Genomic DNA, 15,023 nt, shown 5'->3' with positions numbered 1-15,023 from the left:
CCCCCCCGCCTCTCTCTCTCTCTCTCTTGCAGAGGTTTCTCAGTTTCAGCTTCATATAGAATTGCCTGGGGAACTTTACGCAGAAACCCTGGTGCCGGGGACATGCCACGCCTTACCACAGAAAGCAGAAGATGTTGGAGATGGGCTCCAAGTATCAGTATCCTCCAGAACCTCCACACATGATTCAAGCATTCAGAAATGCAGACACAGAGGATTTCCCAGCTGTTAGATATTAGTCTGTTTGCTCCTGACACTTCCCCCAACATTTTCTAACACTTAATGAAATTGTTAGGATGACATTTTTTTTTCCCACCGAGGCACAAAAATGCACTCATAGGATTCTTGTTTTATATTTCTTAGAGATAGACAAGTCCTACTAGCATTGATGAAATCAGAGCTGAAACGTTCCTCGGTGGGAGACAAAGGTATACCTCACGCGATCAGGAAGTGGAGCCTGAGCTGAACAGTACGCCACATGCTCCAATTTTTTCATGCGTGCGGGTGGAACTGAACGCGACGGGAGCCAATGCTGTTTCAAAGCTGAGCGCTGTTTCTCTAATGCAGACAGGATGCATTCTCCCTTAGGGAGAGGTCAGCATTCCCTTCTGCAGTAAAGATGCTGATGACAGTGAATGTGGTTCTTTATTTATGTGAATACACTGTAGCTGTCTTCAGACACACCAGAAAAGGGCATCAGATTCCATGATAGATGGTTGTGAGCCACCATGTGGTTGCTGGGAATTGAACTCAGGACCTCTGGAAGAGCAGTCAGTACTCTTAACTGCTGAGCCACCTCTCCAGCCCCTGTAAATATGGTTCTTTAAACACTGAAAATCACTGTGGTTGGGAATGTAGCTCAGTGGTAGAACATTTGCCTCAGAAAGGCTAGGAAGTCAGTTCAATCCCTGACGGGGGGGAGGAGGGGGGAAACGACAGGAAAGGAGGGGGAGAGAGGGGAAGGGAGAGAAAGACAAAGAGAGATACGAATAAACAAATGTAAAGAGCTATTTTTATCCTATTTTGGGAAGGGTTGATAGAAATGGCTCCCACCAGTCCCACTTTTGTGGTGCAGTTTAAAATAATTGTTTGTTTTTTTTTGTTTTTTTTTTTTTTTTTGGTAGCAAGACAGTGAGGGAAAGAGGAAGGGGGGATGGTAGAATCATCCAAGACACTAATATAATTTCTTGATGTAGCAATAAGGAAAGCAACCATGTTCAGTCTAGTTTGAATGGTTTTGTGTGAGTGTGTGCTGGCTGGTGTGTGAATGGTTTCCAGAATGTAAAATTCTGATGTTTTCTCCCAAGGCTCTTAAGAACATCCTGTGAAATGATACCCACTGGTTTTAGCTACACTCTGGGGAGCAAGATGGTACTCAGGCCCCTTCTTGGAAATGATGTATCACTGCAGACAGCAACAGGTACCCAAGGGAAAAGAGTCAAGGAAGGAAAAAAAAAGATAGAAGACATCATCTCTCACAAGGATCAAGCAATTGGGGTGGAAGGGGTAAGAGAAATAGTTCTGGAATTTAAAAACATTCCTTGATGATTCTGGAGAAAGCAGGAAGGAGGGAGAATGTTGTAAGACCAGGCATCTCATGCCTGAAAACACATGCTAACCGTGCTCAAGAGACAAAATGACTCTTGATAGCTGGGGCAGAAAAAGTAATAGGAACAAGATTTTAAAAGACAGACTTTTCTAAAAGCAAACTATTTATCCTGTTAGCCACTAAGCACACATCAGTTACATTGATTGCATATGTTGATAGATGTTACACATGAATAATACGTATTCATTAATTGAATATATGAAACAGGTCAGCTATCAATAATTATTTTTAATGGTGTATAATATAAAGATAATAAATATTAGGGCTAGAGTGATGGATCAGCTGTTAAGAGTACTTGAAACTCTCCCAGGAGACTGAGATTTGATTCCTAGCATCTTCGTGACAGCTTACAACCGTCTGTAACTTGTTTCCAGAGGATCTAATGTTCTCTTCTGGCCTTCATGTGTGCCTGACTGCTATGTTAGATGAATGGAGGTCAGAGGGTGTTGGTTCTCTCCTTCCATCAAGTGTTTCCCAGGGATAGAACTCAGGTCCTCAGGTCATCAGGCTTGGCAGCAAGTGCCGTTACCCAATGAGCCATCATGCTGGCCCAAGACATTAAACAGCAGCAGCAGCAGCAGCAGCAATAATAGCCACAACAACAAATATAAAGCATATCATCTTATACTATATTTGAATTTTATGAAGGTTTGTTCAGCCATTTTTCTTGCTCATTTTAATTCATTCTCTGAACACAATTATATGAAATAATTTGTCCGGGATTTAATCCACAAGGAATCATTTTTTTTTTTTCCAGCTGACAGCACTCTGGGAGAAAGTTAAGCAGACCATGAGCCTGTGCAGCTGAGGATCATCAAAGCACAGCACAGGGCGGAAATGCAGGCTGTAGAAGCCATCTGGTCAGACACAATCAGCAAACCCTCACAAGGAAATCTAGCTTTGGTCACCATGCAGAACAGACATGTTTACACGTTCTTCATAAGATAAGTGATTCAAGGTATGGGGTGGGGGTGGATCCTGGCGGCACTGTCATCACACACCAAGAAAGGGAGGACTTTTCATTCTCAAATATCTCTAGTTAAAACTCAGACTGTGGCGTAGGGTACTTGACTCATAGCACCTCTGGCTAGTCTGCACAGATGTGCACAGCTAGGCTTGGACCTTAGGAAGTAGGACACAATAACTGAAGCACTTGTGCCTCTGTCACTAGTTATCTATTCTTTGCGGTTGATCTTCACACTTGTTTTTCTTCCCGTAGTCCTTTTCTTCTTTGAATTCCCCCAGGTTAGCACAATTTGGGACCTGACTTCCTTTTTAGCATTTCCTACACATGAAATGTGGATTAGTGCTTAAGAAAGGATAAAATCCCAGCTTTCAATGACATGGATTTTAGCTAGTTTTTTTTTTTTTTAAACCACATTCGATGAAGTGATGAGCTTGCGGCTATAGTTTGAAGTCTTAATGCTTCTTACATTTGTTTATTCAACAGATATTCAATGTCTCCATGTAACAGATGTATTTATAGACACTAGAGATAACATAGTAAACAAAAAAGAGCCAGTAAATTAAAATATCCAGTAAGTAGGTATGTTATATGTATCTTTACATGTTAATGTCTTTCAGGTTTATTTTTATGTGAATCTGTGTGTGCATGACTGTGTGTGAGTGTATCACTTAAGGTTGAAAGAAATCAGATTGCCAAATCCAGTAGCTTTCATGCTGGCCTTCACCTCCAATTGCTATCAGTTTTATCAGTGAGCTTTAGAGTAACTAATTCTAATTTTCAATGTTTTCAAAAGGCTCAGCTGCCCTGGAGTGTGGTTCTAATACATAGAGGAAACAGTTTTCCAAGTGTCTGTAAGCAGTGAAACAAGAGCATGTTGTTTCAGTTGTGTGGATGATCAATATTTAACCTGCATAGAAGAATTTCTTTTGGTGTGCCCTAGCAGCTTCATATAGTTACTTTAGGGAGTCTAAAAGAATTGTTCCCCCATTTTTTTGCATGTATACATGCATACATCTGTCTCTGTGTGATATTCGTATGTATGTATGTATGTATGTATGTATGGGCACAGGTATATGGGAATATATATATATATATATATATATATATATATATGTATATGTCTCTCAATTAAACCTAGAACTTGCTGATATAACTAGTCTCTCTAGAAAGCTTATTCTGGGGATCCATCTTTGCTTTCCAAGTCTAGAATTACAGGTATGTATGTTCCAGGGATCAGGATTTTTTTCCCATACTCTTTCCTGGCAAGTGCTTTTTCACTAAACAATCCCCTCACAACAATCCCCAGAATAATTCTTAATATTCAGTTTTGTCTTTTCTGTACTTCCAATAGCTTCTGAGACAACAGCTGGAAATATCTTACCGTTAACACAAAGTTTTCAAACATGTAAGCTACTAGTGATAGACGTTAGAATAAAACTCCAGGGAGTAACAGAGGAAAAAAGAAAACCATGGTAGCATCCCAACAGAGAAGACTGGAAAAATGTTGTGCAAACTGTCAACCCTCTGGGGTTCAGGAACTGGGTGAGAGTCCAGTCCAAAAAGATGAGGTCATTAGCCCAAACAACTTGGATCAACCACATGTTAAAAGCTGTAAATTTAGTTGTCAGTTTATTAATCTCCTTCCCAACTTGTAAGGCTAAAGCCAGCTAGGTCAAGCAGAAAATTATCATTTTTTATCTACTTGGACAATGCATAATAACTTTTATTATAACTACAGCTATAAACTGTAAGTTTTTCTTTGAAAACAGTTTTATTTTTATTGCTCTCACAACCATTATTGGAAGGGATAAGACCTCCCTCTTTCAAGTCATATCTCATGTTAAATGTCTCTTCTGATGTCCTACAAAACTCAATTTGAAATGATCAGTTTTCTTGTCCTCACCACCAAAATATCAGTCATGATTTTATAAGGACCAACTAAGACCATGACATTAAAATGTATCACACTTTCCAGGTAATGTTCTTCAACATTACTGTCTCTTTAGATATATTTATAGTTATATGTAGATGTATGTATCTATGTTTGTGTGTGTATGTATACCTGAGTACCTTAGTAGGCTAGAAAAAGGCTTTAGCACCCTGGTGCTAGACTTACAGGGAGTGGTGAGCCACCAGGTGAGGGTGTTGAGAACCATACTTAGGTCCTCTGCAAGAATAGCAAGTGCTCTTAACAACTAAGCCATTTCTGCAGGTCCTACAGTCACTTTGATGATCTCCTTGATTCTCTCTCCTCAGGTCATAATCTAGATTGTTTTTTAGTGTATAAATCTGTTAGCAATTCCTAGCCTCAAAATTTTGGATACTATCTAATCAACTATTTGGAGAAATGTAAACACTTTTTGCATTACAAAATCTTTTCATAAGCTTTCATCTGTCTTTCTAACTTCATCTCTTTCTGTATGCAGATATACAGTTAACACTGTGTACATCAAATCTACAGTTTCTAAGTACTATTTGTTTCTTTTATTTTACATCTGTTACTTTTCTACTTGTTGATTTCCCTGCACATCTGTGGGGTCTTCTTCTGAAAATACTTAGAATTTTGTAACATAATAAATCATTTTCTATACTGTATTCCTATATTCTGATGGCTATTTGTTGTTATTAACTTGACTACATCTGAAATTAACCAAAACCCAAGTGGCTGGATATGCTTCAAGAGATTTTTCTTGCTTGAATCATTTGAAGTGGGAAGACTGACCCTAAATCGAGATCTTTTGAGATGGCAAGGTCTACCTTTTATCTGGGCCACACCTGCTGGTGGCAGTCTGTATTAAAAAGACATGGAAGAAGGAAGCTTTTGTTCTTTGCCTTTTTGACCTCACTTTCCCTGGCAAGTTTGTTCCTTGACTGATTTCAAAACCTACTTCTTTGGGATACCTGCATAATACTGAAGACCAGCAGAGACATCCAACTTCATAACCAGAACAACCATACAACTATGGATCCTTTGACACTCCATCAGGAAAAATCATTGTTAGAATAATTGAATCATAACTAGTTAGCAATTCTGATAAATCACATACATACATACATACATACATACATACATACACATATACCCACACATGCTCATGTGCACATGTACATATATACATACACCCAATGCAGATACACACTTGCACATACATCACATACACACACATACACACACACGCGTGCACACACACATACACCCCAGTTCTGTTTCTATAGAGAACCTTTGGCAATCGATTCTATTATACTTTGATTACTTTCACTGTTTTTCAGCTTAATCATGAACTTCTTGAGGATGGACCCAGGCCATTGAATTTTGGCTTAAACCGTTACCATGGTATGCAGCACAGAAAAAGATGGAACAAATAAAAGAGACTCAATTAAAAATAAAAAGATTCTAAAACTTTCTTTTAAATGTTTACAAAAATTCAGCCTTAATAGACCTATCTGGTATTATCTATTTCATGAGTATTCTGATGCTTCTTTCTGTCTTATGAAGAGTTTTAAATGATTATAGAAAACGCTTTGCCACAGGCAATGGTGGGGACTCACTGTGTCTCTTTCATGAATAATAGTGACTAATAGATAATTAATGATTAATGAAGATAGAGAATTGTTTTGAGTTTAAAAAATGTAGTGTATGAAAAACTTTTGTAAGTTTGGGAAACATCCTACGAAAATGACCTGCAGTACTCAGGTCCATTCTTTTAACTGGTCCAGTAGTTGTTGCCCTACCTATCGCCTCTTGGAGTTGCAAAGATCTTTCTATACCTTTACAATGTGCAATGGCTTTTCTCCATTATTGCTAAACTGACTTTCTTTGTTTGTACATCTGCTTTTTTAAAAAAAAATTAGGTAAGACTCATTTCTTTAGAGAATAAGAGTGAATTAATCTTTTCTTAGAGCCCTTAGGAAAACATTGACCTAACAAGGGAGCCTTCACTGCTGAGTGTTTTATTCATGATTTATTCTTGTCAACTCTTGATTTGATTGGCAGTCGTGACACAGCCTCCATCTTTACCTAATGTTACCCTGTATTTCAAAAGTGATTTCACTTAATAAGTGAAACAACCTCTAATCTAAAAAAAATTAAACTTTAATTAATTTATACTTCACAAAAACACAGTTCCTGAGTGATGTCAACGGTGAAAAGAGACATACATGACCAAAAGTAAATAATCTCAAAACAAGGACACAGGCAGTTGACAAACCTTGTGTAAATATTCCTTTTGGACCAGTCAATGCTCAGAGCTTTCATTCTTTGAGGTTTGAAATCAGCCAGATTTTTTTTAACACATATTTTTCAACTTGGAAAATGTATTTTTATTACACAGTTGAAATATTTTCTTTAAGTGAGACTTGTCACATCTATTATTTAAGCTCTTTAAAATTAGCACTTCCTTTCTCTGATGGAATATTCCATTTCCTCACTTCTTGTCATCTTATTTATTTAAGTAAAAATAAATTCTTTCCCCTGAGTATTCTGAAACTCTTTGTAATGCTTTATTATTATTTAAAAAAAAACACTTGGAACAATCTGCCTTTTATAATATTTACCTATGTCCCCCTTGTGCATGCACCCCTCACTCAGCTACTCAGGGCTTTAAAAAGTCACTCGGTTTCTTTTTAAGCATTATTAGACACAGATTCTTCCCACCGAAGGAAGTTTTACCCTCAGTGAGAATGTGGAATAGGATGGAAATTATTTCTTAGTTTTGTTTGCGATGGGATCTTCTAGCAATTTCTTTGTAATGTTGGTGAGCCATTTTTACCTGTTCCCATCCCACTGGAATATAAGCTGACGGGTGGCGGGAGTCGCCATCATTTCTTTCACTGACATACTCAAACACAGTTCCCAAACACAGTTGACTCAATGCACTTTTCCTAAAGACATGAATATGGACTGAGTGTGTTCAAAACAGTGTTGTTTTAAAATTAAAAAGGGGGTGGGGAGCTAGAGGGATGGCTCTGCAGTTGGACGTACTCTGCAATTCCAGAGGACTAAGTTTGATTCTTAGTCTCCACATCAGGAAATTCATAGCTACCTGTAACTCCAGTTCTAAGGAATTTGACCTGCTCTTTCTTCTGACCTCTGTGGTCATGTCACACACACACACACACACACACACACACACACACACACACACACACACCTCTATCTTCTGTTATGTGTAACATGTCACAGCAAGGACTTAACAACTGGAGTTCAGCTTTCATGACTTTATACTGCTTTATAAACCACGAAATACATTTCTTCTAGTCTCTTTTTCTCAACTCAGTTTACTGGATCCCTTTGAGAAAACAAAACTAGTTCCCACAAGTAATGGTATCACTAAAGGAAAAACTGAGACCAGAGTTAGTTTCCACAAAGTTTATTTGAATGAGGAAAAAAAGGTTCTAGAGCTGGGCAGCCATCCAAGAGGGTTCAAAAATGTCCCTTTCCGTCAGAAGCACAGGTTGTGTTTATAGGCGGAAAAGTTTCATGAGAAGCTGCAGTTGGCATTTTCCTTATATAGACACATCAGCTCAGTGTGCAGATTGTGACTGGCTGAAGATCAAATATTGTGATAGGCTGAGACTCAGTTGTTGGCTTGTTACATGCTGAGAATGGGATGCTGTGATTGGAAGGGAAATCAGTTGATCAGTTAAAATGGTCTACATTCTTAAGTTAAGATATAATTTGTTCCCATGCAAATTTGAACTAAAATTCACTATGTGTAAAGACAGCTTTGAATCCAATATAGCACCAGATTTAGGCCAAACTTACCCATTTTCACAGTTCTAATGTACTGGAATTTTGAGAACTAATTAAATGTGTACAAACCATCAAACCTACACTTGTTTTGGTTACTTGGGAAAAAAAAAAACACCACAAGGACTGGTAGTTGAATGCACTTCAGCTAAATTAATTTCCATGTGTTTGGAATTATCTAAATTTCCAACGGTACTTTTTTATAATTTCAGTTTAACTTAAGAATTACTGTAGCATGATGTTAAAATGCAGACTGTGGGTGTTAGAGAGATGGCTTGTGGAGGTTAAGAGCACTCACTGCTGTTGCAGAGGATCTGTGCTCACTTTCCAGCATTCCCATGATGGCTCACAAGTATCTATAACTCTAGTTCCAGAGGATGATGTCCTCTTTGCTCTGCAGGTACTGGTACACATGTAGTACACAGACATATATGTGGGCAAAATATACACACAAGACAACCAAATTTTTTTTTTTTTTATAGCTAGATAACCCTGGATTACCCATTCCTTGGTGGTGGATACCTGAACTCAATCTGCAGCTTGGCTCACGTGAATAGTTGACTAATCTTCAGTAAACATGGGTGTACTGGCCTCGGCACAGTGTGCTTCTTTTGAACACAACATATTCCCTTCCTCAGAGGGATGATTTTAGGGCCTGGGAAGGACCATGAAACACATCAGCTGCCACATAATTTGATGTTCCTGTGGTCTAGTAAGAGGTGTCCTGCTTCCTACCTACCTCCTCTTAGGAGGCTTGTTCCACACTTTAGCTTTCTAATGAATGCAGCTCAAGCCCATTGCTGTTTTTTCATGCCTCACTGACATAAAGAGCATCTCCACAGACACTGATTGCCGCTGATTTGATAATTCTTTACTTCCAGAACTCAGGGCATAGCTCCTAGACAGCAGGGATAGGGATCATGTCTTAGTGGACTTGCTGTTCCTTCCATTTAAGGTAGATATCTACGGTACCAAGAAATGTACATGTGTCAAATGAATAAACAGGGGAAATATTAGGCTCAGTTATTACATTGGGTTGAATTGTGGTTGAGATAGTAATACAAATGGAATCAATTTCATGAATTTAAAAAATTCACAGGAAATGAGAATATAAAATGCTACCTGTAATCTTCTAAGAAACAACTATGCAGACATTAGACAGCCAAGCAAAGATCACACAAACAGGCAAAAATTAGACGTCCATAAATTACTGTCCTGGGTTTGTATTTTATGTTTTGTTTTTTTTGTTGTTGTTTTCTATTTTTCTTTTTTGTTGGTAAGAAAATGTGTTCAGGGGGATGGAGTAGTGACTTACCTGTTAAAGCACATGCTACTCTTGTAGAGGGCCAGAGTTCAGTTAGCAGTTTCCAGGGCTGGTAGTTCACAACTACCTGTAACTCTAGCTTTCTTGGAGTCCAGTGCTTCTTGCCTCCATGTGCATCTGCACATAAAGGTGCCCAAACCCATATCCAAATACACAAAAATAAGTTTTTCTTAACATAATATATTCATGTATTATTTAGAAAATGTAATAATGCGCCCCAATCCTACTCATTTTCCATTCCTCCCAGGTCTGCCCTCCCTCCTTTGTTCCCCCACAAATATACCAAGTCCAATTGTGCTCCTTATATATGTATTGGAACATGATCAAATTCCCAGTGGCAAGCCCTTAGAGATAACTGATTCCTTTCTCATCCCCTTACCCCTGCCAGAAGTCATCAACTTCAAAGAGCCACACTTTAGCATTTTTATCATATTTTTAAAGGAATCTCTTCAATAGCTTCTTATCTAGACTATTGTCTTGTCTTTTCTTGCTGTGTGGGGTTAGGAGTAGAAACGTTGTCACAGAAGCCTTCTATGGCTCTCATTCTCAACTATAAGTCTGGAGTCATCAATACCACTGCAAGAAAGGATGCCTTGCCAGTAATAGTCAGCAGCAGCATGGATCATAGGCTTCCAAATGGCTTCCTGGGCAGCAAGAACAACAGACATTAACATGGCCTCCAGCTGTAGCCTGAATCATAGACTTCAACATGGTTCTAGGTAGCAGCATAGACCATGGATCTAATCATGGTCTCATCATGGCCTCCAAAGACAGCATGGACCATTGATATCAACACAGGCCCTGACCATAGCATGCACCACAGACATCAACAGGGTCTTCTGTGGCAGCCCTGATCATAGACAATCAACATGGCCCTCGGCAGCAGCATGGACCACCGGCACTAACATAGCCTCAGGTGGTAGCACAGGTCACATACATAACCATGGCTTCCAATGGCATCATGGACTACAGGCACTACTATGGCCCTGGCAACAGGACAAACCATAGACATCAATAGGGACTTAAGAATCAGCACAGACCACAGATACCCACATGGCCCCTGGTGATAACACAGACCACAGACATCAATATAGCCTCAGGGGGCAGCACAGACCACAAGTTTATTATTTTAAAAGGAAGTGTGTTCAGAAAATAGGAGAACCATACAGTAAAACAGAACTAGAAGATGTTTTGAAGCCTAGAAGCCTATAATCAATGTTATAGAATGCTATCTAAATGACTGATGCCTGTATCTCTCTAGTGAGACATTAATAACTTTGCACTAAAGAGATCATTAAAACAGACCATAAAGAAACATATAAATACAAATATTTATTTAGCAAATCTGATAGTTCTACATCTTTAAACGTCTGTGATGTTTACCTTTATCTCATTTTACAGTGTCAGATATCTTTGTCAAATACATTTCTGAACATACATGTAGCAGTACACCCCAGCCTGCAGAAAATTTATTTTATTGATTTTGGCTGGTACAGTAAGAAGAAAAAAAACTAAGATTTTTCCTAGAATTATTTTAGTTTCTCATCAAGTCGTTGATGATTTTCCTTGTTTACATGGTTCAGATTCCCAAGACCTGCTGTCCTGGGAGTTTGGGCCTAATTTTGAATTTGCCTATAGGCCCACAGTCCCTTTGTGAGTGCAAAGCATACTAAGTTGACATTAATAGCTACTTCTAACCCAAGGAGGAACCATAACTCTCAACACTTCCAGCTGAAAATCCAGTAAGATTGACTTTGAAGAAATGCAAAACAGGATGTGAAATCACTAAATCCCACATGTGTGTCTGACCTTCCTCTGCCATACCTTTTTCAACTAGAGAAGGAGAGTAGGGTATACAGACCTTGAAAGATGCCTTCTTCTCATGTTCTCAGTGACAATTGCCTTTCAACTGGGTTGAAAAAATCACAGTTGTTTTGAGTGAAAAATAAAATAGCAGGATAGAATCTTGAAGCTTTTTTATCCTCAAGAGTGCTGTTGGTCTTTGTGATTCTGTGTTCTATGACCCTGAAGATGTTCCCACAAACATTTCCAAACCAGAGAAGAAGGGTTTGTTGGAGCAGCATTATGAGAAAACATATTAAGTTCATGTATGAATACAAACCTTTTAAACCACATAATCACTTTATATTTCCAGGAGCTGTTTCTTTTAAACATTATCTGATTGAGCATAGGACACCAAGATGGAAGATCAGACAGCAGGGAAGCAGAGGAATTTCTGATAAACATAATTCTCTAGAGAAGCGATATCTAAAATAAGAAGGGCTCCACAGAATAGGAGAAGTCTGACAGCTGTGTTACAACCATTTGCAATGCTAAGAGCGGTGCACATCTAATATATTGACTATACCGAATACCAGTTTCCAATGGAGTCATCTAATAATTACTCTTTCAACTTACCTTACTTTGTAAAATTAAAATTACAGATACATAGTCAGACTAAATGTGTGTATAAACACATGTGTAAGTACATATACTTGTAAATACAGAGAGACAGACAGATACAGACAGACAGACAGACAGACACACGCACACACACACACACACATATATATATATGTATATATATATATTTGTATATTTGTATGTGGTATGTATACATCACATACATCTGGTATTTACACAAATAATAACATTTAATGCTTACTATCAAAAGACTATCTATAGGCTACATAAAACATTGCAAGATGAAACTGACTTTTCCAGGCTATTAGTTAGTGGTTAAACAAAGAGATGCAAAAAGACATTTTTGGCAAGGCACTTAGCTAATTGTATCATTTCAGTGGTTAAAAATATTGATTACTGGAGATATAGCTCAGTGTTTTATACTTACCTAACATACATAGGGTTCTATGTTCAGCTCCTGATCAACACCATTAAAATAACAACAAAAATACGTTTCTGTGAGTGGTCACACCACTGGTAAACTGTCCTTGAATGGTGGAGGCCAGGTCATGTGTTAGTAGCAGTCAGTAGAGGTTGACTCACAACCATTTGCTTTCTTGTCCAGATCTCTATGAATTTAAGATAAGGGAATATAGTAAATTCCACTGTTCTTAGAACTTGAGAATGTCAGTAGGTTCAATGTTTAACAAAAGGAAATTGTCTCTTTTAGGTAATGTTTACATGAGTATACATGGGTTGTTTATTCTCCTATCCTTTCTACTCCCTTACCCTTTGGAGTTGCAAAGAGACAACCAAAAGAGTTTGCATGTTACCTGTTCACCTTCCACCTAGATGCCTCTTCTCTCTCCTTTGATCTGCCTTCTTTATTTCTAGAGATGCTTAGGACTACCATTTCCCTTACCATGCCTCAGTTTCCCCTGTTTACCCCAAACCTGGTTTCAATTGTGCTGATATGCAATACCTGAAAGCTGTCCTCCAATGTATAGTATTCTTCTTCCCCATTGACCATAGAGGCCCCTGTCCTTACACAGCTTCTATTATTCACTAACTTCAGTGCTGAGATACAGTTTAGAGCTTCAGTCAAGGAGTAGCAAGTAGTCAGAGAAGTGGGGGCATAATGCATTTTTGACACTGAACAGAACTATCAAGTACTCTTGTTAGTGTAGCTTTTAAGGTGTATAAATATACTTTGTGTATAGATATATAAAATTTTAGGTGTGTGCATATTTTAAAAATCAATATTTAAGATAGTAAAAAGAGTACCCATGTACATATGTGTATGTATATATAATCATGCTTAACATATATGCATGGAGAGATGATAGACATACAGACAAATACCAAGAGCACTGTCAGCATCAACCATCATGTGTTTTCCTACCACTTTGTTGTGTTGCTATTTGGAGAAGAGCATGCTCATGTCACTGTTGCTATTAAACACAAAGAGAAGACTTGAGTGACATTTATTCTGAAAATACCAAGCTCAGCTCTCATGTAAATCTCACCAGAACTTCAACCCATAGTCCCATGAGCTAGACAGAAGTGCTCACAGATATGGAGATTTTGCTTATTACTCTGTCTTTATAGTATCTGGTAAACATGGTGCCCATTAGCTTGAAGAATCACATGAAGAGTCAGATGAATATGGACCAGCAATGGATTAATCAAAACAATAAAACCTAGAAGAAGAAAAGCAAACAGGAAAAGGAATACATAACACCTCCAGCAGTGGCATCTCATATCTTGTCTCCTTTTAGTGTAACAGTATATATATGGAAGATGATATCATGATCTAAGTTGTAGGGATATGTACTTCTTATTAGTATAAGAGTAGATCGTTTTGGTTTTGTTTTATGTTTCTTACTATTTCCTGTATTCTATGTATATGAGTGTCTCACCAGCATGCATTTATATGGATCATGTGCACACAGCACACCTGGAGAGAAGAACAATGCACTGAATCTCCTGGGACTGGAGTTAGAGATGGCTGTGAGCTGCCATGTGCTAGCTGAGATCCAAATCCAGGTCCTCTGTAAGAACAAGTGCTGTTAACTGCTGAGCCATCTCTCTATTCCTTTATCTCCGTCTTATTAAACATAGCATTTGTATTGAATGTCTGGGAATTTCACATCATGCACCCCATCACACTAATTTCTTGATTCTTCCATGCATGCCTCCCATCATGCCTCTACACCCCCAAAATGTAGAAATAAAAGTAAAGATAAAGAATGAAAAAAGTTCAGTTTTGTTATCTCTATACTCACTAGAGCATGGACAAACACTTAGTGACCTGCCCTTTAATTATAACTGAGTTCTTCCCCTCCCACATCCATGCCAGGAGTCATAAATTGTGGAGCACTTCAGCATCCCATCATGCCTTTCAAGAGTTCTCTTTGATGGCTTCCTGTCTAGACTTTTTGGGGTGGGGATAGAGGTTGTCATGGAAGCTGTCTATTTCCCTCCCTCTTAGCTACATTTGCTGTCAGTGATATCACAACAGAAGTAGTCTCCTTGCTCTTCACAGACAGCAGGAATGTGGCTCACAGGTATCCATATGGTTTCTGGTGACAGCATAGACCACAAACATGGCCCCTGGCTACCATAAGACCAAAGACCCAGACAAGGCCCTTGAAGGCAGCCTGGGTCATGGATATTACCATGGCCTCAGGTGGCAATGCAGGCTGCTTGGATCAGTATGGTCCCCCATGGGCAGCATGACCCACAGACATCAGCATGGCCTCAGGCTGCAGCACAGACCACAGAAATCTGATTGGTCTTTGGTGGTAACACAAGCCAATGAGCAGGTCTAATCAAAACTGTAAACCATTTCTCATCTCTAGCCTCAGCTGTTTCCCAGAGCCAGGGTAATGCTGTGGTTAGACATTGTATTCTGAGTCTATGTCTACGCCTGCATTTACATAAGATGCAGGCTGACGCACACCACCACTGAGCC

The sequence above is a fragment of the Grammomys surdaster genome, unplaced genomic scaffold (genome assembly GCF_004785775.1).
Source record: "Grammomys surdaster isolate TR1022 unplaced genomic scaffold, NIH_TR_1.0 373, whole genome shotgun sequence".
In the NCBI taxonomy this organism is placed as follows: Eukaryota; Metazoa; Chordata; class Mammalia; order Rodentia; family Muridae; genus Grammomys; species Grammomys surdaster.
The sequence above is the reverse complement of the archived record's forward strand: the minus strand, read 5'-3'. Positions refer to the sequence as shown.